The following is a 26,250-nucleotide window of genomic DNA, read 5'->3' on the forward strand; positions in this document are numbered from 1 at the left end:
ACGGAAGAACCCCAACCAAACCTAAGAGGAGGCGTGTAGTGGTGATAGGGGATTCCCTACTGAGGGGAACAGAAGCAGTGATCTGTGGGCCTGACAAGATGTCTCGGGAAGTGTGCTGTCTCCCCGGGGCTAAGATCCAAGATGTAACTGAACGACTCCAAGGAATCATAAAACCCACTGACAAATACCCCTTCCTCTTGGTTCATGTGGGAACCAATGACACTGCAAGCAATAGCCTCCAGAAGATCAAAAGAGACTATGAGGCTCTGGGCAGGAAATTGAAGCAATTAAATGCACAAATTGTCATCTCATCTGTCCTCCCAGTTGAACGACGTGGCCCAGGGAGAGAGCGAAAAATAGTGGAAGTGAACAGCTGGCTTCGCAAATGGTGTAAACAGGAACGGTTTGGATTCTTAGATCACGGACTGCAGTTTCTTGAAGATGGACTTCTGGCAAGCGATGGGCTGCACCTCACAACAGTTGGGAGGAATGCTTTTGCCAAAAATCTCAGAAACCTCATCAGGAGGGCTTTAAACTGACTAATGTGGGGGAGGGAGACAGTGCTACTGAAGGTAGGAGTCTATCAATTGATGAAGATGATCATCTAAATGTCATAGACCAAATGGAGCAAACAGCACACAGACCTAGTGGTGGTGGTGGGGGAAATCCTTAAATAAGAGAAACGGGTGAATGATTAATGGACTTCAATGTCTGTACACTAATGCACAAAGCATGGGAAATAAACAAGATGAGCTTGAGCTCTTGGTACAGCAAACTACATATGACATAATAGGCATCACTGTAACCTGGTGGGATAAGTCCCACGATTGGAATGTAATAATGGAGGGATACAATCTATTTCAGAGAAACAGACCAGACAAGAAAGGAGGAGGAGAGGCGTTATATGTCAGGGATGTGTATACCTGTGAAGAGATCCAAGATTTAGAACCTCAAAGCCAAAGTAAGAGCATTTGGGTCAAAATTAAGGGAGAGAAGAATAACAGTGACCTCATTGTGGGAGTTTACTATAGATCCCCAAGCCAAACGGAGGACATAGATGATGCCTTCCTGGAACAGATGGCCAAGCATGCAAAAGGAAGGGAGATAGTAGTAATGGGGGACTTCAATTACCCGGATATTTGTTGGATGTCAAACTCAGCCAAGAGCATAAGGTCAAACAGATTCCTCACTGGCCTTGCAGACAACTTCATTGTCCAGAAAGTGGGAGAAGCAACAAGAGGAACAGCCATTTTAGATCTGGTCCTAACCAATGTTGATGACCTGGTTAGTGGAGTAGAAGTGGAAGGATCATTAGGCGCAAGTGATTATGCTCTTCTGAAGTTTACTATACAGCGGAAAGGAGCAGCCAAGCATACTAGGACTCAATTTCTTGACTTTAAGAAAGCCGACTTCATAAAACTTAGGGAAGTGCTGGGTGAGATCCCATGGACAGTAATACTAAAAGGAAAGGGAGTTCATGATGGCTGGGAGTTTGTTAAGAGGGAGATAGTAAAAGCACAACTTCAGGCAATACCAATGAGGCGGAAACATGGAAGATGCCTAAAGAAGCCAGGGTGGCTATCTAAAGAACTTTTAACTGAGTTAAGATTAAAAAAGGATGTGTACAAAAAATGGAAAAGGGGGGAAACCATCAAAGAGCTATTCAAACAAATAGCCAGCATGTGTAGACACAAAGTCAGAAAAGCTAAAGCACAGAATGAACTCAGGCTTGCTAGAGAGGTTAAAAGCAACAAAAAAGGCTTTTATGGGTATGTTCGTAGCAAAAGGAAGAACAAAGAAACAGTGGGGTCACTCAGAGGAGAAGATGGTGAAATGCAAACATGGGACACAGAAAGGGCTGAACGCCTCAATGCCTTCTTTGCCTCAGTCTTCTCCGATAAGGAAAACAATGCCCGACCTGAAGAATTTGGAGCAAATGATTCAGCAGAGGAAACACGGCCCAGAATAACTAAGGAGATAGCACAAGAATACTTGGCTAGTTTAGATGTATTCAAGTCTCCAGGGCCAGATGAACTGCATCCAAGAGTATTAAAAGAACTGGCAGATGTGATCTCAGAACCACTGGCAGTCATCTTTGAGAATTCCTGGAGAACAGGCGAAGTCCCGGTAGACTGGAGGAGGGCAAATGTTGTCCCTATTTTCAAAAAGGGGAAAAGAGAGGACCCAAATAATTACCGCCCAGTCTGACATCAATACCAGGGAAGATTCTGGAGCAGATAATTAAGCAAACAGTCTGTGAGCACCTAGAAAGGAATGCTGTGATCACCAATAGTCAGCATGGATTTCTGAAAAATAAGTCATGTCAGACTAACCTGATCTCGTTTTTTGACAGAATTACAAGCCTGGTAGATGAAGGGAACGCAGTGGATGTAGCCTACCTTGATTTCAGCAAGGCATTTGACAAGGTGCCCCATGATATTCTTGTAAAGAAGCTGGTAAAATGCGGTCTTGACTATGCTACCACTCAGTGGATTTGTAACTGGCTGACTGACCGAACCCAAAGGGTGCTCATCAATGGTTCCTCTTCATCCTGGAGAAGAGTGACTAGTGGGGTGCCACAGGGATCTGTCTTGGGCCCAGTCTTATTCAACATCTTTATCAACGACTTGGATGATGGACTCAAGGGCATCCTGATCAAATTTGCAGATGACACCAAACTGGGAGGGGTGGCTAACACCCCAGAGGACAGGATCACACTTCAAAACGACCTTGACAGATTGGAGAACTGGGCCAAAACAAACAAGATGAATTTTAACAGGGAGAAATGTAAAGTATTGCACTTGGGCAAAAAAAAATGAGAGGCACAAATACAAGATGGGTGACACCTGGCTTGAGAGCAGTACATGTGAAAAGGATCTAGGAGTCTTGGTTGACCACAAACTTGACATGAGCCAACAGTGTGGTGCGGCAGTTAAAAAAGCCAATGCAATTCTGGGCTGCATCAATAGGAGTATAGCTTCTAGATCAAGGGAAGTAATAGTGCCACTGTATTCTGCTCTGGTCAGACCTCACCTGGAGTTCTGTGTCCAGTTCTGGGCACCACAGTTCAAGAAGGACACTGACAAACTGGAACGTGTCCAGAGGAGGGCAACCAAAATGGTCAAAGGTCTGGAAATGATGCCTTATGAGGAACGGCTAAGGGAGCTGGGCATGTTTAGCCTGGAGAAGAGGAGGTTAAGGGGTGATATGATAGCCATGTTCAAATATATAAAAGGATGTCACATAGAGGAGGGAGAAAGGTTGTTTTCTGCTGCTCCAGAGAAGCGGACACGGAGCAATGGATCCAAACTACAAGAAAGAAGATTCCACCTAAACATTAGGAAGAACTTCCTGACAGTAAGAGCTGTTCGACAGTGGAATTTGCTGCCAAGGAGTGTGGTGGAGTCTCCTTCTTTGGAGGTCTTTAAGCAGAGGCTTGACAACTATATGTCAGGAGTGCTCTGATGGTGTTTCCTGCTTGGTAGGGGGTTGGACTCGATGGCCCTTGTGGTCTCTTCCAACTCTATGATTCTATGATTCTATGATTCAGATCTAATACAAATGAGATTACTTGGCAAAAGCCAGCGCACATTTCTCATGGAGTTTGCATATATACTTAAGGTCCATATGTAAGAGGCTCATTTATCATTCTATTTTGGGAATGATCCATGTTCTCATGCAGCTGCATTGTTCTACACTTTCTGGGTGTGTCGTCTCTGTGCTCTCAGAATCTGCTCTGTTGCCACCTGGCCAGGTCTCATGCCATACTAGGATCGAGATCTATGGGCGAGGGGTGGAGAGCTGTGTTTGAGTTTCAGCCGATACTGGAAGCAGGAGAGACAGAGGCATGTCTGGATTTGTGATGGACCCCAAGGCTGTGGCCTTAGGCTTTTCTGGGAACCAAAAGTGGGGGCAACATCTGCTAGAGTCTTAATCTTGTGAGCCCCACTCAGGTTGTATTTCTGTGTAAATAAAACCTAAAGACTTCAAGATCGTCATTGACGAGCATTCCAAGGAGACTGAACTGGAATGCTCAGAGATTTGGGTAGGTGCAACAATATGTTTCGGGGGCTTCTAGGGTTCCCATTGATTCACTGCACCCTGCGTGGCTGTTGCTCATAACCACAGAGGCATTTTTAACTCCCCCTTCACAACTCACAGTAGAACTTCCCCAAGTCAGGTCTCAAAGGCCTGCCTTTCTCTTGTGTGTAGAAGACACATGCAGCATTTACAGCAGCACCTACACATGTCATGCAATGGCCCCAATCCAGTATGATCCCTCTCTCAACACTGTGAAGTAAAAAAAGAAATTAGGCACCAGCACTTTGCCTCTTTCTCAGCAGCTGAGCAAGTTAGGAAGAAGAAGAAGAAGAAGAAGAAGAAGAAGAAGAAGAAGAAGAAGAAGAAGAAGAAGAAGAAGAAGAAGTAGTTGTTGTTTGGACTTGATATCCTGCCTTTCACTCCCCTTAAGAAGTCGTAAAGTGGCTAACTATCTCCTTTCCCTTCCTCCCCCACAACAGACACCCTGTGAGGTGAGTGGCTCTGAGAGACTTCAAAGAAGTGTGAGTAGACCAAGGTTACCCAGCAGCTGCCTGTGGAGGAGTGGAGACATGAACCCGGCTCTCCAGATTCCACCGCTCTTAACCACTATACCATGCTGGCACATTGGACTATAATTGGTCAAGATGTCTGCACTACAGACAGAGGCACTACAGAGAGGCCAACATTTCCGCACTAATTACAGCTCAACCCAGTTTAGCTGTTGAGAGAAAGGCAAAACGACATGTTCAAGTTAACTCAGACTTAATTCATGCTAGTTGTGATACGGAAATACAACTGCTATATATGGGGAGAGCCAAAATGATGGGTTGGATGCCATCTGCACATAATGGCTCCCGCAATGTTTTCCATTACATTGCACTTTCTTCCAGAGGAACAGGACGATGTGCAACTGAGTAGCAATCATAACAAGCACGCATTGCAAAATATCTATTGAGAAAGAAAACCACATTTCTGCTGACTGGAGGAGTGATTTGCACTTCATTTTGACACATACAAATGGCCGCTTTCTAAACAATGTCACAAAAAGTTATACGACATGCATTTTCACTCCAAATATTGTAAAGCAAGAGGCCAGATAGATGGACAGGTATGGCATTACTTCATCAGAGGCATGCCAAGTTTGGCTATGGGCCTTTGGACAGCAAATGTTTCAGGAGACCTTAGGGGTTAACAAGCCTTAAATTCAGGGAGGCCCCGAAACAAAAAGATCTAGCAATGGTTGGTCTTTGTTTTAACTCTGGAAGAGGCTGCTGGGACAGGAAAATGGCTACTCTTGATTAATTGGCCTGTCTCTTTCATCTGCTTCAAACAATTTAAAAGGAACCCGGGCAAATGCAGAGATGTTTACAAAGAGCAGGCCGGGAGGCATGGGGAAAGGGGTTTTTCAGGGCATAGATTTATAAGGCCTTTCTGTGGGAATTAAGTAAGCAAATATGTCAAAGCTGTGAAAACTGCCACACCAGGTGCCCTGCACTGCAGTAGGAGCTCCAACATGATGAGGCAAAGCGTGTGGGTGAAGAGACAGGAAAGGGGTCTTCAGGGCACCTTGGCTGCTCTGCAAACACAGGATTTCTCCTGTGGGAAAATCAGCCCTGCAGACTGGCAAAGTGGTTCAGCTTTCCTGGGGAAATGTCAGCTATGGAGAGCACATAATGGCTGCCACCTGTTAAAAGTCAGTGCTTCTACATCTTCTATCCAATTTCAAAATACTTTGACATCACAAACGTGTGTCTGAGATGCAGGCTTCACTCCTGGTGATGCCCTTCCGTCAGTTCCTTTAAGTTTCAACTTTGCAACCATATTCCCCCCAGAACCCAAAGGCTTTTGTTTCCCGGAAGCTGCACGGGAAAGCTCACCTGTCCCGGACACGGAAAGGATTGACAGATTGGAGTGTCCGAGAGTGAGGGATAGATGGCTCTGTCAATTTCAGTTTCTCTTGGTTTTGTTTCCTTTGTTCTGTTTTCTCCAGGTTTCTGCACAATTTGCATTTATTTATTTGTTTAAAGTCCACTTGAAAATCTGTGTGTGAATTTTGAAGCACTTTAAACATAATATGTGCTCTTTCTACCCATGGTATATCACTTCCTCATGGAGTCTGTTCCTCTGTCAAAACATCAGACAGCTCTTCCAAATGTACAGTCAGAATTTGCTTTCTTGTAACTTGAATCCCTTGGTCCAGGTCCTACCCTCCAAAGCAAGCTTGCTCCATATGAAAAATTGTGTACATGCTTGGAAGCTTGGATTGATTCTCATTCAAATGTTACTGGACAGGCTTACCCCCCCCCCCATGTATGTCCCTACGTGTGAAATCTCAGGCAATTATTCTGAGCAAGGGGGATTCCAGACATCATCATCATAATCATTTATTATTTATACCCCGCCCATATGGCTGGGTTTTCCCAGCCACTCTGGGCGGCTTCCAACAGAACACCAAAATACAATAACCTATTAAACATTAAAAGCTTCCCTAAACAGGGCTGCCTTCAGATGTCTTCTAAAAGTCTGGTAGTTGTTTTTCTCTTTGACATCTGGTGGGAGGGCATTCCACAGGGCGGGTGCCACTACTGAGAAGGCCCTCTGCCTGGTTCCCTGTAACTTGGCTTCTCGCAGTGAGGGAACAGCCAGAAGGCCCTTAGCACTGGACCTCAGTGTACGGGCAGAGCCCAGGGGTCTGAACACTCATCCCCCCTCCCACTTTCTGAACACAGCCCAGGAGGAAGGAGCGGAACCATTGTATAACAGTGGTACAGAAGGATGTTATGGTCCATGATGTGAAAAGCCGCTGAGAGATTGAGCAAAACTAGGAAACAGCTCTCACGTTTGTCCCAAGCCCACGGGAGATCATCAACCAGTGCGACCAAGGCAGTTTCAGTCCCATGATGAGGCCTGAATCCCGACTGGAAGGGATCCAAATGATCTGCTTCTTCCAGGCGTGCCTGGAATTGTTCAGCAACCACTCTCTCAATCACCTTGCCCAAGAATGGAAGATTTGAGACTGGGTGATAGTTGGCTATATTGGCCGGGTCTAAAGATGTTTTTTTAAGAAGTGGTTTGATAACCGCCTCTTTCAGCAGGTCTGGGAAAGCTCCCTCACAGAGAGAAGCATTCACCACCCCGCGAAGCCCATCGCCCAGCCCTTCCCAGCTAGCTTTTATAAGCCAGGATGGGCAAGGATCAATAAGGCAGATGGTTGGTTTCACTCGTCCAAGCAGCCTGTCCACATCCTCGGAGGTAACAGATTGGAATTGATCCCACTCAACTTGACTAGACAGGACTCTAGCACTCTCCCACCCCAGCCCTGCTTCCACTGTGGAGTCTACCTCTTCCCAAATCTGAGCGACTTTATCTGCAAAAAACTTTGCAAAATCATTGCAGGAGATTGCATTGCATGTGGCCTGTACTGGGCCCCGAAGTAGCAGGTGGTTCCTCTAAATTGTGACCCACCTTTAAAGTGTCTCTGCTGCTGTTTTCTGCAGATGCAATAGAGGCGGTGAAGAAAGCCTTCTTCGCCGTCGCTACCACCACTTGGTAGGCTCAACGTTGAGCTCTAACCTGTTTCCAGTCAGCTTCAGAATGAGTTATCTGCCACCGGCGCTCTAGCCATCTCAGCGATTGTTTCATTGCCCTCAGATCCATGGAAAACCATGGGGCTGTCCGGGCTCCATGAAATCGGAGAGGGCACTTTGGAGCCAAACAGTCAATAGCCCTGGTTAACTCCACATTCAAGCAGGCCACCAGGGAATCTGCTGAAAGGCCATCAACATGGGATAAAACATCCCCTACCACTCTCTGGAAACCATTTGGATCCATTAATTGGGGGGCGGACCATCCGAATCAGTCCTACCTCCCTGCAGAGGGGAAGGGTTGCGGGCAAGTCCAGTTGCACCAGGAAGTGATCTGACCATGGCACTTCTTTTGTTTCACTTTTTCTTAGTGTCAGATCATCCACGTCCATAGAGGTGAACACCAGGTCCAAGGCATGTCCATGACTATGAGTTGGGCCAAACTTATTCAGGGGCAGCCCCATGGAGGCCATGCTTTCCATGAAGTCCCGAGCGGCCCCTTGTAAGGTCGTGTCGGCATGGATGTTAAAATCCCCTAGGACAACCCAACTAGGTTTCTCCAGGAGAACATCCGCCACGACCTGAAGCAGCTCGCACAGGGAATCCTTGGTACACCAAAAGGAATCCTGTACTGCCCCTATTGCCCAACTTCCAGAACATGCACTCAGAGAACTGGGTCTTCCCAATAGGACGCCTGGTGCAAACTAATGACTTCCTAAAAATCACTGCAACCCCCACTCCCTGCCCAGAAGGCCTGGGTTGCTGTGCGTAAGAGAAACCTGGTGGACAAGTAGCAGCAAGAATAGGCCCATCTGCTTCATCCAACCAAGTCTCTGTTACACATGCCAGGTCAAGTCCTCCATCCATGATCAAGTCATGGATGGCAGTGGTCTTATGAATCATCAACCTGGCATTGCACAGCAGCACCTTCAGGTCATGTGGGTATCCCTTGCTGATTCCAGTATCCATCAAGTCAGGACCAGACCCTCAAACAACGACTAAACCTGCCTCCTCCGTAATGACATGGTCTGCTCTTAGCGTAACTCCTCCTCCTAACCCGTGATCACTGAGATCGGTTGTCCCAGTGCTTCCCCCCCTGTGGAACCTGCCCCACCCATTCTGTTGGCTGGAACCCACTCCCAGGCAGCCCTGACTCCTCCCCTTAAGAACAAAAGAAAACCTTTTTTTAAAAAAACACAAAACACAATAAAACAATACAATCCAAAAACAGTGAAAATTACAAACACACCAAAATTAAACAAATTCCTGAACCCAACTAAACATCCATCCCACCCACCCCCCACAAAAAAGAATTAAAAGGGAAAAATAAATTTTAAAAACATTTTTAAAAGAACTCCGCACTGCTCTGAGTCCTCCTGGGCAGCAACAGCAGCTGCGGCAACCAACCTTTGAGGCCTGTCAGGCCCTGCCCTGGGCCAGGGGGTGAGTGGCAGGAACGGGGCCCTTAGGCACCCACGCAGAATAAAATATTCCTTCCATGCTCCACTCTGCAAGAGCATGGGGAGTCAACTGTAGATCACTGCTCTGATCTACAGTTAAGCAGTATAGAATTTTTCTGAAATAAATAACTACCATATTTTTCGCCCCATAGGACGCACCGCCCTATAGGACGCACCTAGTTTTTTGGGGGGGAATAAAGAAAAAAAATTATTTCCCCCCCAGGCACGGGGCTGGCGCGGGGGAAGCCCGAGCTTCCCCCGACACCAGCCCCAAGAACAGCCTGCTATCTGCAAGCCTAGGGAGCCACGCTGGCTCTTCAGCGTGCCCGAGGCTTCAGAATGCAGGCAGCTCTGCACAACCTTTGGGAGCCCAGCGCGGCTTCCCGCCGGGCTCCAGAGGGTTGCGCAGAGCTGTGCGGAGCCCGGGAGTGCAGGCAGCTCTGCGCAACCCTCCCGAGCCTGGCGTGGCTTCATGCCAGGCTCCGGAGGGTTGCGCAAAGCTTCCTGAAGCCTGGAGAGCAAGAGGGGTCGGTGCGCATCTATAGGACGCACTTCAGCGAAAGGCTGTATTCGCCCCATAGGATGCACACACATTTCCCCTTCATTTTTGGAGGGGGGAAAGTGCGTCCTATAGGACGAAAAATACGGTACATGTATTTGACAGCAGCACATGAGAACATAAGAAGAGCCTGCTGGATCACGACATTTCCTCCCTGCCTAGCATCCTGGTCTCACAGTGGCCGAACAGATGTCCCCATGGGAAGCCACCAAGCAGGATGGGAGTACAAGAGCCCTTTTCCCTTCTGCGGCTTCCAGCCACTGGGATTCAGAAGCATCGTAGCCTCCAGGTGTGAAGGCAGAACATAACCATCAAGGCTAAGAGTCATCAATAGCTCCATGAATTTGTGTAATGCCCTTTTAAAAGTATCTAGGTTAGTGGCCATCGCTGCCTCCTGTGGGAGTGAGTTCCATAGTTTAACTGTGTGTTTCATCATGTCTCCCCACATTCAGCTTCATTGGGTGTACACAAGCACAGACGTGGTAGAGAGAAACCTTTCTCTCTTCACTTTCTCCAGACATGCACAATAAAGGTAAAGGGACCCCTGACCATTAGGTCTAGTCGTGATCAACTCTGGGGTTGCAGCGCTCATCTCGCTTTATTGGCCGAGGGAGCCGGCGTACAGCTTCCGGGTCATGTGGCCAGCATGACTAAGCCGCTTCTGGTGAACCAGAGCAGCGCACGGAAACGCCGTTTACCTTCCCGCCGGAGCGATACCTATTTATCTACTTGCACTTTGATGTGCTTTCGAACTGCTAGGTTGGCAGGAGCTGGGACCGAGCAACAGGAGCTCACCCCGTCATGGGGATTCGAACCGCCGACCTTCTGATCGGCAAGTCCTAGGCTCTGTGGTTTAACCCACAGCACCACTCGTGTCCTGACATGCACAATAGTATAAACTTATATCATGTCACCTGTCACTCTCCTTTTCTCTAAACTAAAAGGTCCCAAATGCTGGAGCCTTTCTTCCCAGGGGAGGCACTCCATTTCCTTGCTCATTTTGCTTGAGGCAGAATCACTGAGTGGATTATCTGTTGCAGAACTGAAGGACAAACCTAGACCTCCTTGCCCCGTAGTAACGTTTGTACAGCTTTTGTTATCAGGGCTAGTGCCTCAGAGCGTCAGAGGCTCTTGGGAAACACAAAGTTGGGTTTTTTTCTGTTTTAAGGGGTATAGCTTTTTTATATTGTACATGTTGTGCACCAGGAGATAATTTTTTGAAATACTAAGCAGTCCAGGAATACTATTAAGCAAGCAAGCAAGGCTGTCCTAACTTTGCTCATCACTCCTGTTAACCAGTGGTTGAAACACAATTTCAAAAAAAATTCATAAGTCATAAATAGATGCCACCTCACACTGCTGTTCTGAAATGGCCTTTGCAACCTGGTGCCTTTCAGATGTTTTCAACTACAATTCCCATCATTTAGCCTCAACCACTTGGAAGGCTCCATATTGGCGAAGCCGCTTTTGAAAGTTTAAGAGTGCTTCCAAGAAGAACAAATGTCATCCTTGCTTACTAATGGTCTTCTTTCAAAAAGAAGTTGTGCTAATGACTGTGGGTTCTCCAGACTGTGGATGAATTTGTTTCAGACCCCGGACTTTGTCTTTTTACAGGAGCCTCCTTCTGACAACCCTGTATATCACTTCAGTGGTGAAGCAGAGAATTCTCCTTTCTCTCCCCCCCAACCACCCTTCCTGCTGCTTTTGCATCACTGACCTGCTGGAGCAAAATGGGAGGGCGGGGACCAAAAACCTGCCAATCCCAAGAGAAAAACAGTCCTAGCACACACAGCTTTGAGTATTAAAAACTCTCTTAAACCACAGTACCATTATGATCACAGAAATAGCATGGAGTTTGCTTCCTCTGCCCTGGTGCTGAACATATGTACTTGGCATTCAGCACCTCTTTGTTGTAGGAGAACAGGGCCCCTTTGCGGCAGTGTGGGGAGGGTGTTGGTGGGGCTGCAGGGATTGTGGAAGGTCATGCCTCTCCCCACATGCCTCTCCCACTGGCAGCCTCTGCTGCATCAGGGTCCCTTCCACAAACAGCTTCTTGGCCTTTTGGCTAAGATCAAGTGTAGTACCTTCCACAAATGAGTCTGGACTCAAGCCTTTAATGTGGCACTTCCATGTGGGTTCTGTACACAGATGGCAATGCTCAAGCACATGTCCTTCCTGTAGGGACACGCTCAAGAGTGATAGGCCTCCATTTTATATGGGGGCTGCTCTCCCACGAAGGGGATCGGTTCAGGTGACAGTATATACCATATTTTTTGCTCTTTAGGACGCACTTTTTCCCCTCCAAAACTTGAGGGGAAATGTGTGTGTGTCCTATGGAGCGAATACAGGCTCCTTGGCTTCAGCAATAGCAACGCAAAGCCTCCGAAGCGCAGAGGGAGCGCTCCCTCCGTGCTCTGGAGGCTTCACGTTGCTTTCGCTGAAGCCTGGAGAGCGAGAGGCGCACCGACCCCTCTCGCTCTCCAGGCTTCAGGGATAGCCACGTGCAGCCCCTCCGGCAGGGAGAGGCTGCACAGGGCTATGGCTTCTTTAGCCCTGCACAGCCTCTCCCGGCATGGAGAGCTTGCGCAGGGCTAAAGAGGAAGCCAAAACAGCGAGCGGGATGCCATAGCCGCGCGTAACCCCTCCGGCAGGGAGAGGCTGCACCCCGGGAGAGGTTGCGCGGGGCTAAAGAGGAAGCCAAAACAGCCAGCAGGATGGATCCTGCTCGCTGCCTTGGCTTGTGCCATAGCCACGCGCAACCCCTCCGGCAGGGAGAGGTTGGGCAGCCTGTACGCTGCTCTTTAGGGCTGGGGGGGGGAATAAGATTTTTTTTCTTGATTCCCCCCCCCCAAAAAAAACTAGGTGCGCCCTATTGTCCGGTGCACCCTATGGAGCGAAAAATACGGTAATTCGCATATCCAGACCCTGTCTTCAGAACAGAGTGAGCACTGAAAAGACTAAAGTAACTTACAGTGGTGCCCCGCAAGACGAATGCCTCGCAAAACGAAAAACGCGCAAGACGAAAGGGTTTTTCAGTTTTTGCGTTGCTTTGCTAGACGATTTTCCCTATGGGCTTGCTTCGCAAGACGAAACATCTTGCGAGTTCTTGCGAGTTTGTTTCCTTTTTCTTAAAGCCGCTAAGCCGTTAATAGCTGCTAAGCCGCAAATAGCCGTGCTTCGCAAGACGAAAAAACCGCAAGACGAAGAGACTCGCGGAACGGATTAATTTCGTCTTGCGAGGCACCACTGTATTTCTGATCTGGGGGCTGTGCTCTCTGCCTCCTGCACTACTCTGGCTCTTGTTGACTTGGAGGTGAGGCGGGTGGCAGAAAGGCCTACCCATTAGCCTGGAGAGCACCATCACCTAACTCTTGCAAGTGGAAGGAATTCAGGATGTCATCCAGACTGACCCCACAAACCCACAACATCATGCATAGGTGCCGTGGTGACATGTGGCCTGTTTAGGTCTGCCTCCATCACCTGCCACTCTCTGGCTGGTCATTTGGGGGCTCCCAGGTCTGTGGTCCAGCCTAGCTGCAGCCTTGTCCAAACAGATGTGTCTTTTCACCCCCTTGAAAGGCCAGGTGGAGGGAACTAATGCTCTTGAGAAGCATACGGCAAAACCACTGCAGAAGACTACGACATCAAGCAGTCCAAGGGGGATTTGGCTATTGCGTTACAAGATCCATCTCTTGTTTTGCCTTCCCCCCTTTTCACTTCTGTCAAAGATCTACCCAGTTCCTGCTTGCTCCCTCTCAACTCAAATAAATCGTTGCCCTTTGCAAAATCCAAGCTGCTTGGGGATGCTTTGGCTAGAATGTCTGCAGTTTGATATACAACTTTCAAGATAGGCTTCCGTGAATAGGACATTACAAGAAGCTGACCAGACAAAAACGAGTCATCCTGATATGTTAGTTTGGCCTTGACATTCTTGGTTCAGATCTGAGCGAGCTGCAGCAATGAGGCGAACATGCTGTTCTTCTTCTGGAGCCTCATGTTTCTGGGGCCCAAACTCCTCTGGCTCATGTCCATGAGAAACTATGCAGCCAATTAAAGATTCTCACTAGCCCCCTGCACCAAAAGTAAAAAGGCCACACTGTGAACATAATTGACATTCTGGTTGGGAACAGAAGCAGCAAGAGCCACAGAGGTGGAGGATCATTTAACAGACATGGTGTCCAAGGAAAAGGGGGTGGGGAGGGAGGAGGAAAAGAGGAAACTCAGGTGCCAGTTTTTAAAATAACACTTATACAAATAAGCAGCTGGAAAAGAAACATTAAGGGAGCCTGATGGAACTAGTGCTATAGGACAGATGAGGGGACACAAAGGCAACTAGTGCCTCAGCGGAATTGATGGAATAGTCCTGCTTTCCTTTTCTCCAAGTACAGTGGTACCTCGGGTTAAGTACTTAATTTGTTCCGGAGGTCCGTACTTAACCTGAAACTGTTCTTAACCTGAAGCGCCACTTTAGCTAATGGGGCCTCCTGCTGCCACCGCGCCGCCAGAGCACGATTTCTGTTCTCATCCTGAAGCAAAGTTCTTAACCTGAAGCACTATTTCTGGGTTAGCAGAGTCTGTAACCTGAAGCGTATGTAACCTGAAGCGTATGTAACCCGAGGTACCACTGTATTACATTTCAGCAGTACCCAAGAAGTTGCTGTGGGCCACACAGCAAATGGGTGGGCTTTTTCCTCACTTTTCTCACCTGGTTGCTAGGTAGGAGTTGTTGTGGTTTTCGTTACACTCTATCACCTCACCCTAACGTCCCAGGTGGGGTTACAATAATTAAATCAAAACATTAATTTTAAAGCACAGTATTAGATAATATCAAAAACATTTTAAAACAATATGGTAGGTTGGTTGGCATCTGCCTGTTTCAAGAGACAATGGAGTGCCCCTCTGGGGGTGAAGTCAAGCCGCTGTATTAGCAGCACCAAAGTGACCTCCCCTGTATGCAAGCCATGGCAGTGTGTATGGAGGTCCTGGGTTGCCCATATGACAAGACCTCCCTCTCAGCCTCACTGATCTGCCCCAAAGGAAAGCAGAGCAACACATTTGGAACCACCTTGGCTGCAGAGGTTGGCAGAAGTAGGCCTGCAAGGTGCCATCCAACCATCTTAGGCACTTCACTCCAGATTTGTGTAGGGTTTATTCCTAAGCCATTATTTCTCCCAAATATATCCTGCAAGGCAGCAGAGGTTTAGGATCAAAGTTTTCCTTCCCCTAGATGGACATCCTTCCCAGATTGTTGAGTCCAATCTACCTCACACTTCCCTCTACAGCATGTGCAGGAACCGCCTTCTTGACCATTGGACCCACTATTATTCATGTCCGCTCAATCCACTATAGCCTATTTTCCCATGCAGGGGAAGTCCCTAACTCACCAAGGGTTTGAGACCCATCAGTTACCCTTACCTGGTTTAACTGACCACTTGAAGCCATTTCCCAGGGTGTGGCTGCTGTTGAATACTGACAGCTTCTAGGAGCTACAGGTGAGAGCTGAGTGCAGGGTGGGGACCAAAGGTGGACAAACTACCCCAGAAGGAGCACAATGTGTCCCCCACCAGAGGTACTACCCTCCCCTAACATCCCATATACCCAATTTACATTCACATAAATAAGTGGTTCCTAGAAATACACACCCCAGGTGTCAAAAGCCTAGAGAGCATTCGCCAGAATCTGAATAATGATAGTGACAGGTACTCTATGTGGAAAAGGAGTTCCACAACTCAATGGCTACCACAGAGAAGGCCACTCCCAAGTTTCTGTGGGTGGAGGAACTACCAAGTGGGCTCCCTCTGGCAATCTCAGCACCCAAGAAGGTCTGTAGGGGAAGAGGCAGTCTTTGAGATATTTGATCTGCCTGATCCGTTGCTTTTTACATGACTTAAATCTTCTGTAGTCCACAAACGTAAGTCCTAATTCTGGGGGCTAGCATGTGATAATTTCATACTCTCACTCACTGGATCATCACTTTGTTGTTGTGAGTGGGCTCCCTTTCCATGGAGGCGCAGGTTACAGCAACAGCCAAGGCAACATTTTTCCACCTTCGCCGCATCAAGCAATTGGTCCCTTACCTTTCCCACCCTGACCTGGCCACAGTGATCCATGCGACGGTCACCTCCAGGCTTGACTACTGTAATTTGCTCTACTCAGGGCTGCCCTTGAAGCTGTCCCAGAAACTCCAGTGGGTGCAGAATGCTGCAGCGAGGCTCAACACGGGGTCTCTGCCATGGGAGCTTATTCACCCAGTGCTTTTCCAGCTGCACTGGCTCCCGGTGGAGTACAGGGTCAGGTTTAAGGTGCTGGTTTTGACCTTTAAGGCCCTTCACGGCCTAGGACCCTCGTACCTACGAGACCGCCTCTCCCAGTATGCCCCACGGAGGACCTCAAGGTCCATAAATAGCAACATCCTAGTGGTCCCGGGCCCTAAGGAAGTTAGATTAGCCTCAATCAGAGCCAGGGCCTTTTCAACAGTGGCTCCGGCCTGGTGGAACGCTCTGTCTCATGAGACCAGGGCCCTGCTGGATCTGATTTCTTTCTGCAGGGTCTGTAAGACAGAGTTGTTCCGCCTGGCCTTTGGCTTAGAATCAATTTGATCCCCCCCCCCTTTCTTTTTTCCTTTCTCCTCCTGAGATGAGGCTGCATTTTAACATTTTAATGTTGTATTTTAATCTTGTTTTTTAAGTTGTATTTCAATCAACTTGTTTTTATTATTGGTTGTTAGCTGCCCTGAGCCCAGTCTTGGCTGGGGAGGGCAGGGTATAAATAAAATTTATTATTTATTATTATTATTATGACCCTTGTGAGTGAAGCTGTCAGGAGTCTTGTACTCCCAGCAGGGTCACCCAAGGCAGTAACGTCAATGGGAACTAGCTGGACAAAGAATGATCCAAGAAGTCCTCAACAGCAGAACAGGCAGAAGATAACAAGTGGCATGTTACAATGGCTGTGAAGGCGGATGAAGGTTGCAGCAGATAAGAATCTACCATTCGTTGTGATACTCATGCCATCAGAATAGAGCCTTACTGCAAAGACTGTATCATGGTCAGCACACACTGATCTACAAAGATAAAACAAATTCACACACATGGCAAATCCAAACCCAAAAAAGTCCCATGGCTATCTGCAAATGGTAATGGCGGCAGGACAGTGAAATCTAGAAGCCTCTAGTCATGAACCTGCACATGGGCTGTGGATACAGATTCATTTGCTATGATTCAAGGAATGGGGCAGTTGAGCAGCTTGACAGCTGTATCCATGACTGAGCAGCCCTATTTAGGATCCACTCTGCTCACCCCAAAAAGAGGGAGGGGCAAGAAAAGAATCCCTAAACATAGTCTGCCTCTGTTTTTCCCTAACTGGATTACCGCACCCAGTGGGGTCACCACCCAGTAGTCGTAAAAGACATTTGAACTTTGGAACATGAAATATACAGACTTTGTTGGATAACACAGATAATGGGTATCCCAAATGCAGAACCGCCATCATTGCAAGAGAGCTGTGACGTTTTAACGTGGATATTGCAGTGTTTCAAGAAACTCAAAGAGCAGGAGAAGGACAACTGAAGGAAGTAGACCTTCTGAATAGGTCTACTGGGACAAGAACGTTTAATACACACTATCAAAAATGATCTTGTGAAGCTCTTGTCAGAAGTCCCTACCAGCATTAATGAGCGACTTTCAACCCTTTGAATAAAACTTACCAAAACCCAATGGGCTACTATTCTCAGCACTTATGCACCAACACTGGATGCCAATGAAGACATTAAAGAAATTTTTTACTCTCAGCTGGATGCCATCCTAACAGAGACGCCTAAGGAGGATAAAATTATCCGCCTGAGTGATTTAAATGCAAGAATTAGGCGAGATTTCAATCTGTGGCTGGGACTATTGGGAAAGAAGGAGATGGCAACAGCAACCAGAACGGAATCTTACTTTTGACTACATGTGTAGCACACAACCTTGTTATTACCAACACACTCTTTCGACAAAAAAAAATATTTAAACATCATGGAGGCACCCTTGGTCAAACCACTGGCACCTCTTAGACTATGTAATTGTCCCAGCTGAAGACTGCCATGATGTGCTCCTTACCAGAGCTATGACGAGTTCTGACTGCTGGACAGATCACCAATTAATACACTCCATGGTGGCTATCAAAATTATACCTCAACGCAGCCTTCAAGGAAGGAAACCAAGGCGCAAAATGAACACTCAAGCCCTTCAAGATCCCATTAAGTGAGATTACTTCCAAATGGCTTTTAAGGACCACCTGCTTTCGGAGTTCCCTGATAACATTGAGGAACACTGGACCAAGCTAAAAACATCCATTATTGCAGCCTGTGAACAAACTATTGGATACCAAACCAAGAAACACCAGGACTGGTTTGATGAGTATGAAAGTGAGGTTGAACGCATTATTGACAAGAAAAGGAAGGCCTTTCAGATCTGGCAAAGAGATAGAAACTGCGCAACTAAGAAAAAACCTATACCAATGCTAAGGCTGAGGTTCACAGAGGAACCAGAAAACTAAATTACACCTGGTGGATAAAAAAAGCTCAAGAGATCCAGCACTTAGCCGACACTCATGATGCACAAAGTTTCTTTAAAGCCACAAAGACTATCTATGTGCCAATAAATCATGGCATGTGCCCCCTAACCTCAACGGACAGTACCACACTTCTAAAAGATAAAAAGCTATTGCACTGCTCTGGAAAGAACATTACCAGCATCTCCTTACCTGCAACTCACTCGTAGCTGCTGAGGTCCTTTCACAATTTGTGCAAAAACAAATTAGAGATGAGCTTGCAGAATCTGCAAATCTGGGAGAGTTGTGTGCAGCTACTAACTAACCAAATGAAAAACAACGAAGCCAGCGGACCTGATGGGATACCTGCCAAAGTCTTCAAAGTGGGAGGAATTGAACTTACACAACTTCACAAGCTCATCAAAAAACTCTGAGAGAGAGAGGAGATCCAAGCAGACTTTAGGAATGCCAAAATTACCGATCTCTGTTAACAAGGTGATAGAACGGATTGCAGAAGCTATTGAGGCATCTAATTATTAGCTGCAGCTAGCAAAATTCTTGCAAGGATCTTAGCACTGTCTCCTAACAATATCCAAGGCTGCCCTTCCTGAATCCCAAAATGGTTTTCGACCTTCTAGGGGGACAGTGGACATGATTTTCACCTCTCGACAGCTTCAAGAAAAATGCAAAGAGCAAAACCAGCCCCTGTACTGTATATGGCGTTTATTGACCTAAGGCCTTTGACACTGTAAATTGTAATGCCCTGTGGACTGTCCTTCTGAAAATGGGCTGCCCAGATAAATTTGTGAACATCATTCGACTCCTCTGTGATAATATGACAGCAACAATCGCAGTTAACAATGGCTCTCAAAGTGGAAGAGTAGGATCAGGTGTTAAATAGGGTTGTGTTACTGCCCCAACTCTATTTTTTATTCTCATTGCCATGATCCTATACTTTGTCGAAGGGAAACTCCTCACTGGAGTAGAAATCATATATTGAACACATGGAAAGCTCTTTAATCTGAATAGGCTGAAACCACAGTAAGGTTACCATAACTTCTGTCATAGAGCTTCAGTATGCTGATGAAAACGTAGTGTGTGCGCGCTCAGAGGATGACCTCCAAACCATACTAAATATCTTTGCAGAAGCTTACAAAAAGCTTGGCCCATTGCTCAACATCCAAAAAACCAAAGTGCTTCACCAAAAAGCAAAAAAACAGCCCCTTTGCAGCGCCACAAATCCAACTCAATGGTGTAATGTTGGAAAGTGTCAGTTACTTCTCCTACCTAAGCAGTTGTCTTTCCACAAGGGCAGACATTGATGCTGAAATCCAGCATTGACTGAGCTCTGAGAGTGCAGCTTTCTCTCGATTGAAGTGCAGAGTGTTTGAGGACCAGAACTTTCACAGGGAAACCAAAATGCTTGTTTACAAAGCTAATGAATTACCCTTCTCCTACCTAAGCAGTTGTCTTTCCACAAGGGCAGACATTGATGCTGAAATCCAGCATTGACTGAGCTCTGAGAGTGCAGCTTTCTCTCGATTGAAGTGCAGAGTGTTTGAGGACCAGAACTTTCACAGGGAAACCAAAATGCTTGTTTACAAAGCTAATGAATTACCAACCTTATTGTATGCTTGTGAAACATGGACCACTTATAAACGCCATCTCCAACTCCTTAAAAGATTCCATCAACGGTGTCTCTGAAAATTTTTACACATCACTTGGGAAGGCAGGCAAACTAATGCCATTGTACTGGAAGAAGCAAAGACCACCAGTGTTGAAGCAATGATTCTTCAACATCAACCCTGTTGGACTGGTCATGTTGTTCAGATGCCTGATCATCATCTTCCAAAGCAACTACTCTATTCCGAACTTTAAAATGGAAAGCGTAATGCTGGTGGTCAACCAAAGAGGTTTAAAGACTTTCTCAAGGCAAATCTTAAAAAATGTAAACATTGACAACTGGGAAACACTGGCCTGTGAGCGCTCCAGTTGGAGAACAGCCTTTGCCAAAGGTGTCATGGACTTTGAAGATGCTCGAACTCAGGACAAAAGAGAGAAATGTGCTAGGAGGAAGGAACGCTTGGCAAACCCTCACAGTGATCAGCTACCACCCAGAAACTTATGTCACCACTGTGAAAGGACGTGTGGATCCAGAATTGGCCTCCACAGTCACTTGCAGACTCACTGTTAAAACTGTGTTTATGGAAAAGAATCTTACTCGGCTATGAGTGATCACCAAAGAAGAATTACATACTCTAGAGAAGACAATGAGAGCTTAGGTAGCAATCATGTGTATACTTACCTGGGAGTAACCTCTACTGAACATAATGGGATTTCTGAATAGACTTGTACAGGGGTGTGGTGCTAATTTTAAATCAAGGATCCTTATTTTGCAGGCTCTGCCGCCCTCTTATGGCGCGCTTGCAATATTGCCTTTGTTTCATTTTCCTAGCAAAAATCACCTCTCCCTCAATAATTGCTGTAGACCAACTATCCAGCAGAGGCAGATTTATGCATCCCCGCCCCCCCTTTTTTACATAGCAAGCACTTTTATGTGGGAACTAGCCTTTCCTTTGTGTAGATTTTAACATTTATGCAGCTGCATGCAAGTGAGAAAGAAAATCCCTTGAACTTCTGTCTGGCCCAGAGACTTAGTCTCAGGAACAAAGGTGACGACTGCAGTAATTTCTAAAATGGAACATTTTTAGAGCAGGTTTGGAAACACTATCACTACATTTAGCCCAAATGTATTGTTATGAGCTTTTTGGGAGGTGGGAAACAATCAGTCAGAATGGCATCCTGGGTCCCTTCGAATTCTTGGGACCTGTATCTGTCCGCTCATAATGTTTTTCTTACTACCATATTCTTCCATGTATAACATGCCCCCATGTATAAGACAACCCCTATTTTTCAAACCCCAAATTAAGAAATCAATATTTTGGGGGAGGGGAGGGGAGATCGCCCTGAGTTATGAGGGTTTTTTGGGAGGGGGGAGGTCACCCTTCAGTTGTTGAGGAGGTCACTGCCACCAATCGCTCAAACACCTGCCCGCTCGCTGCCAATTGCCCGTCTGCCTTGCCTCTGCAAATTGCCTGCACACCCACCTGCCTTGCCAAAGCTGCCAATGCACGCCCACACGCCTCGCTGTAGCTGCAAATTGCCTGCCTGCTCACCACAATCACAGCCAATCGCCCGCCCACTACCCCCCCATGCATTCACTATCCATGTATAAGACGACCCCCAATTTTTGCCTCTTTTTATAGTGAAAACCATTGTCTTATACATGGGAAAATACCGTATGTGAAAAACATATTCTATGTATTGAAAATATTTATGTGTCATCACACTAAATAGGACCTTCATACCTACGGGACCGCCTCTCCTGGTATTCCCCACGGAGAGCCTCAAGGTCCATAAATAGCAACACCCTATAGGTCCCAGGCCCTAAGGAAGTTAGATTGGCCTCAACCAGAGCCAGGGCCTTTTCACCTCTGGCTCCGGCCTGGTGGAATGCTCTGCCTCATGAGACCAGGGCCCTGCAGGATCTGATTTCTTTCCGCAGGGCCTGTAAGACAGAGTTGTTCCGCCTGGCCTTTGGCTTGGAGCCAATTTGATTCCCTCCCCCTCTTCCTTTTTTCTTTTTCCTTTCTCCTCCTACGATTAGGCTACATTTTAATATTTTAATGTTTCAATATTTTAATGTTGTATTTTAATTTTGTTTTTAAGTTGTATTCATTCAACTTGTTTTTATTATTGCTTTTTAGCCGCCCTGAGCCCGGCCTTGGCTGGGGAGGGCCGGGTATAAATAAAAATAATAATTATTATTATTATTATTATTATTATTATTATTATTATTATTAAATCTCTCTTGGGCATAGACAGGTGGCGCTGCAAACTGCAGCATGACGGCAGCTTTCAGAGAAATGCCAGGTAACTGCAGCAAGTTCTGAGGTGAGTGGCAGTGGCAGCAGGCAAGCCACAGAGGAAGAATTATGGCAGGCCAAGGAAGCTTCTCAGAACCTGAGGTCATGGCAGGCCTACCCATGAGGCAAGGTGAGGCAACCAGCTCAGGCAGAAGGATTCACAAGGGTAGCAGGGCCTTTGGCCTCCAGGGAATCCATCACCCACTGCTGTTGCCACTGAAAGCTGCTCTTTGAAAGCCATTTCCTCTTTGACAGCCCTCCTACCCCGTGTCACCTCTGTGGTGGCCCCTTGGCAAGTAGGAGATGCTGATGGTCTCCTCCCACCCCTAGGGAGGAAATGGCAGGAGCTGCCCTCTGGGGTCTCCTGGGCTTGACACCCACCCAGAGTGATTCAGAGCAAGCTATTTTTCTGGCTTCCGTCACAGTGTCCCATTCTGCCAGAAGCAGTTTAGTCCTGCTGGTCATATGACCCGGAAGCTGTCTGTGGACAAATGCCACCTCCCTCAGCCAGAAGCAAGATGAGTGCCACAACCCCATAGTCACCTTTGACTGGACTTAACCATCCAGGGGTCCTTTACCTTTTACCTTACTTTCCTTCCCACAATGGCCTTCAATTCCCACTTCAACCATCTTGAATCTTGATTTTATTTCCCTCCTTGTTCCCAATGTAGATCTGCCCACTGGTGGAGGAAGAGGAGTGCGGGGGGAGCGCACCGCCTCTGGCAGTGCGAACCCGGTGGGGTGCCATCGTGGCTGCACCCCTGCCCATGCTGGGTGCCATGCCCCCACAGGTGTCACGCCATGCTCCGAGGATGCACGCCATGCCCCCAGGACGCATGCCACGCCACACTCACGCCTGCTCTCCACCCCCTGGTGCCAGAGTGTGAAGCTCTGCCACTGGATCTGCCTTCCACTTTTTTTCTGGGTGGCGGGAATCACTTTGTGGTTTGCCCCAGGTGCCAAAATACCTTGGGCAAGCCCTGCCTGAGCTGTTGCATAATTGCTATTGCTGTCTATTGGGTTTAACACATTTTATGTTACATGGAGCGTTCTAACCAATTGTATAAGCGTTGGTAGACAAACATTCTAATGGCAAGTAAGCGCATGCACTTTCAACTGTCAACAACGGTCAGTTAATACTCAGCTTTATTATTGTGTTGTCCAGTCAGTTTGGTTCTTGTGTTCCTATGAGTGAGCTGTTGTCACTGACAAATGTTGAATAAACATAGTTGAGGAACTTATACTGCCTTGGGCTTCTGACTTTTTCCAAACATTTAACATTGGCAACAAAGGTGGGATTGATGAGCTCCTGCCGGCTGCCAGAGGCCCAAGACCACACCACAGCACCGCCACCTGCCGCCTCGCACTAAGCGCAACCTCACCGCCACGCTGGACTCAGCAAATAGTCCCAGAAAAGAGACCGCACCTGCCACGTCTTCACAACCACCCACAATCGCACAAGCGACTGCTCCAGGTCTGAGGATGGCCACCAGTCATAGTCAGCCGCCACCAGGCTTCGCTTAATTATTATTTATTATTATTATTATTTATTTATTTATACCCCGCCCATCTGGCTGAGTTTCCCCAGCCACGCTGGGCGGCTCCCAATCGAGTGTTAAAAACAATACAGCATTAAATATTAAAAACTTCCCTAAGCAGGGCTGCCTTCAGATGTCTTTTAAAGATAGGATAGCTGCTTATTTCCTTCACATCTGAAGGGAGAGTGTTCCACAGGGTGGCTGCCACTACCAAGAAGGCCCACTGGATTTCAGTGTCTGGGCTGAACGATGGGGGTGGAGACGCTCGTTCAGGTATACAGGACCGAGGCCGTTTAGGGCTTTAAAGGTCAGCACCAATACTTTGAATTGTGCTCGGAAACGTACTGCGAGCCAATGCAGATCTCTCAGGACCAGTGTTATGTGGCCCCAGCAGCCACTCCCAGTCACCAGTCTAGCTGCCACATTCTGGATTAATTGCAGTTTCCGAGTCACCTTCAAAGGTAGCCCCACGTAGAGCGTATTGCAGTAATCCAAGTGGGAGATAACTAGAGCATGCACCACTCTGGCAAGACAGTCTGCGGGCAGCTGGAGTCTTAGCCTACGTACCAGGTGGAGCTGGTAGACAGCCGCCCTGGACACAGAATTAACCTGCGCCTCCATGGACAGCTGTGAGTCCAAAATGACTCCCAGGCTGCGCACTTGGTCCTTCAGGGACACAGTTACCCCATTCAGGACCAGGGAATTCCCCACACCCGCCCGCCCCTGTCTCCCAAAACAGTACTTCTGTCTTGTCAGGATTCAACCTCAATCTGTTAGCCACCATCCATCCTCCAACCGCCTCCAGACACTCACACAGGACCTTCACCGCCATCACTGGTTCTGATTTGAAAGAGGTAGAGCTGGGTATCATCCGCATACTGATGAAGACCCAGCTCAAACCCCCAATGATCTCTCCCAGCGGCTGCATGTAGATGTTGAAAAGCACAGGGGAGAGGACAGAACCCTGAGGCACCCACAAGTGAGAGCCCAGGGGTCTGAACACTCATCCCCCATCACCACTTTCTGGACACAGCCCAGGAGAAAGGAGCGGAACCACCATATAACAGTGCCCCCAGCTCCCAGCCCCTCAAGATGGTCCAGAAGGATGTTATGGCCAATGGTGTCAAAAGCCGCTGGGAGATCCAGCAGAACTAGGAAACAGCTCTCACCTTTGTCCCTAGCCCACTGGAGATCATTGACCAGTGTGACCAAGGCAGTTTCAGTCCCATGATGAGGCCTGGAAGGGATCCAAATGGTCCGCTTCTTCCAGTCGTGCCTGGAGTTGTACAGCAACCACTCGCTCAATCACCTTGCCCAAGAATGGTAGATTTGAGACTGGGCAATAGTTGGCCATATTGGCCGGATCTAAAGATGTTTTTTTAAGCAGCGGTTTAATGACTGCCTCTTTCAGCGGGTCTGGGAAGGCTCCCTCACAGAGGGAAGCATTCACCACCCCGCAGAGCCCATCACCCAGCCCTTCCCGGCTCGCTTTTATCAGCCAGGATGGGCAAGGATCAAGGAGACAGGTGGTCGGTTTCACTTGTCCAAGCAGCCTGTCCACATCCTCGGAGGTAACAGATTGGAATTGATCCCATGTAACAAAACTAGACACTCTAGCACTCTCCCGCCCCGGCCCTGCTTCCACGGTGGAGTCTACCTCCTTCTGAATCTGAGCGACTTTATCTGCAAAAAACTTTGCAAAAGCTTCGCAAAAGAACCACCTGCATCCCAACCAGGCCCTGGTGATGCAGGTGGTTCCGATAGATTGCGAACCACCTGAAAGTGTCTCCTGCTGCTGTTTTCTGCAGATGCAATAGAAGGCCCTCTTCGCCGTCGCCATTGCCACTTGGCAGGCTCGACGTTGAGCTCCAGCCCGTGTCCGGTCTTATTCAGAATGTGTTTTCTGCCACTGGCGCTCTAGCCGTCTCAACGATTATTTCATCGCCCCCAGCTCCAGGGAAAACCACGGGGCTGTCTGGGCTCCATGCAATTGGAGAGGGCACTTCGGAGCCAGACAGTCAATAACCCTGGTTAACTCCGCATTCCAGCGGGCCACCAGGGAATCACCTGAAAGGCCATCAACTTGGGATAAAACATCCCCTACCACTCTCTGGTAGCCAATTGGATCCATTAAGTGGGGGGGGGGGCGGACCATCCGAATCGGTCCCACCTCCCTGCAGAGGGGAAGGGTCGCGGAGAAGTCCAGTTGTACTAGGAAGTGATCTGACCATGGCACTTCTTTTGTTTTGCTTTTAGTTAGTGTCAGATCACCAACATCCGTAGAGGTAAACACCAGGTCTAAGGCATGTCCGCGGCTATGAGTTGGGCCAAACTTATTCAGGGACAGCCCCATGGAGGCCATGCTTTCCACAAAGTCCCGAGCCATCCTGCAGAATGGCCGCAGTGGCTCCACCAAATAAGGAGCTACGTCCGACTACAAGGCTTCACTAGGGAGGCAGACAAGGCGGATGTGCTACTGATAGTGCTGGGAAGTTCTGCCATCACTCTACTGGAAGGTCTGATGGCACCCGGGGACATAAAGGCATGCACTTTCCATGAGCTGACAAAGGCTATGACAAGACACCTCACGCCTCAGCCAACTAAGAACCACCG

At 47.7% G+C, this 26,250-nt stretch overlaps 1 protein-coding gene across 1 annotated transcript in view; it reads right to left on the reverse strand.

Moving 5' to 3' along the window:
* LOC128406487 (uncharacterized) overlaps positions 1-26,250 on the reverse strand; it is an 82,920-nt gene that overhangs the window by 56,245 nt on the left and 425 nt on the right. The gene's annotated exons all lie outside the window — the stretch shown is intronic.

The sequence above is a fragment of the Podarcis raffonei genome, chromosome Z, assembly GCF_027172205.1.
Source record: "Podarcis raffonei isolate rPodRaf1 chromosome Z, rPodRaf1.pri, whole genome shotgun sequence".
In the NCBI taxonomy this organism is placed as follows: Eukaryota; Metazoa; Chordata; class Lepidosauria; order Squamata; family Lacertidae; genus Podarcis; species Podarcis raffonei.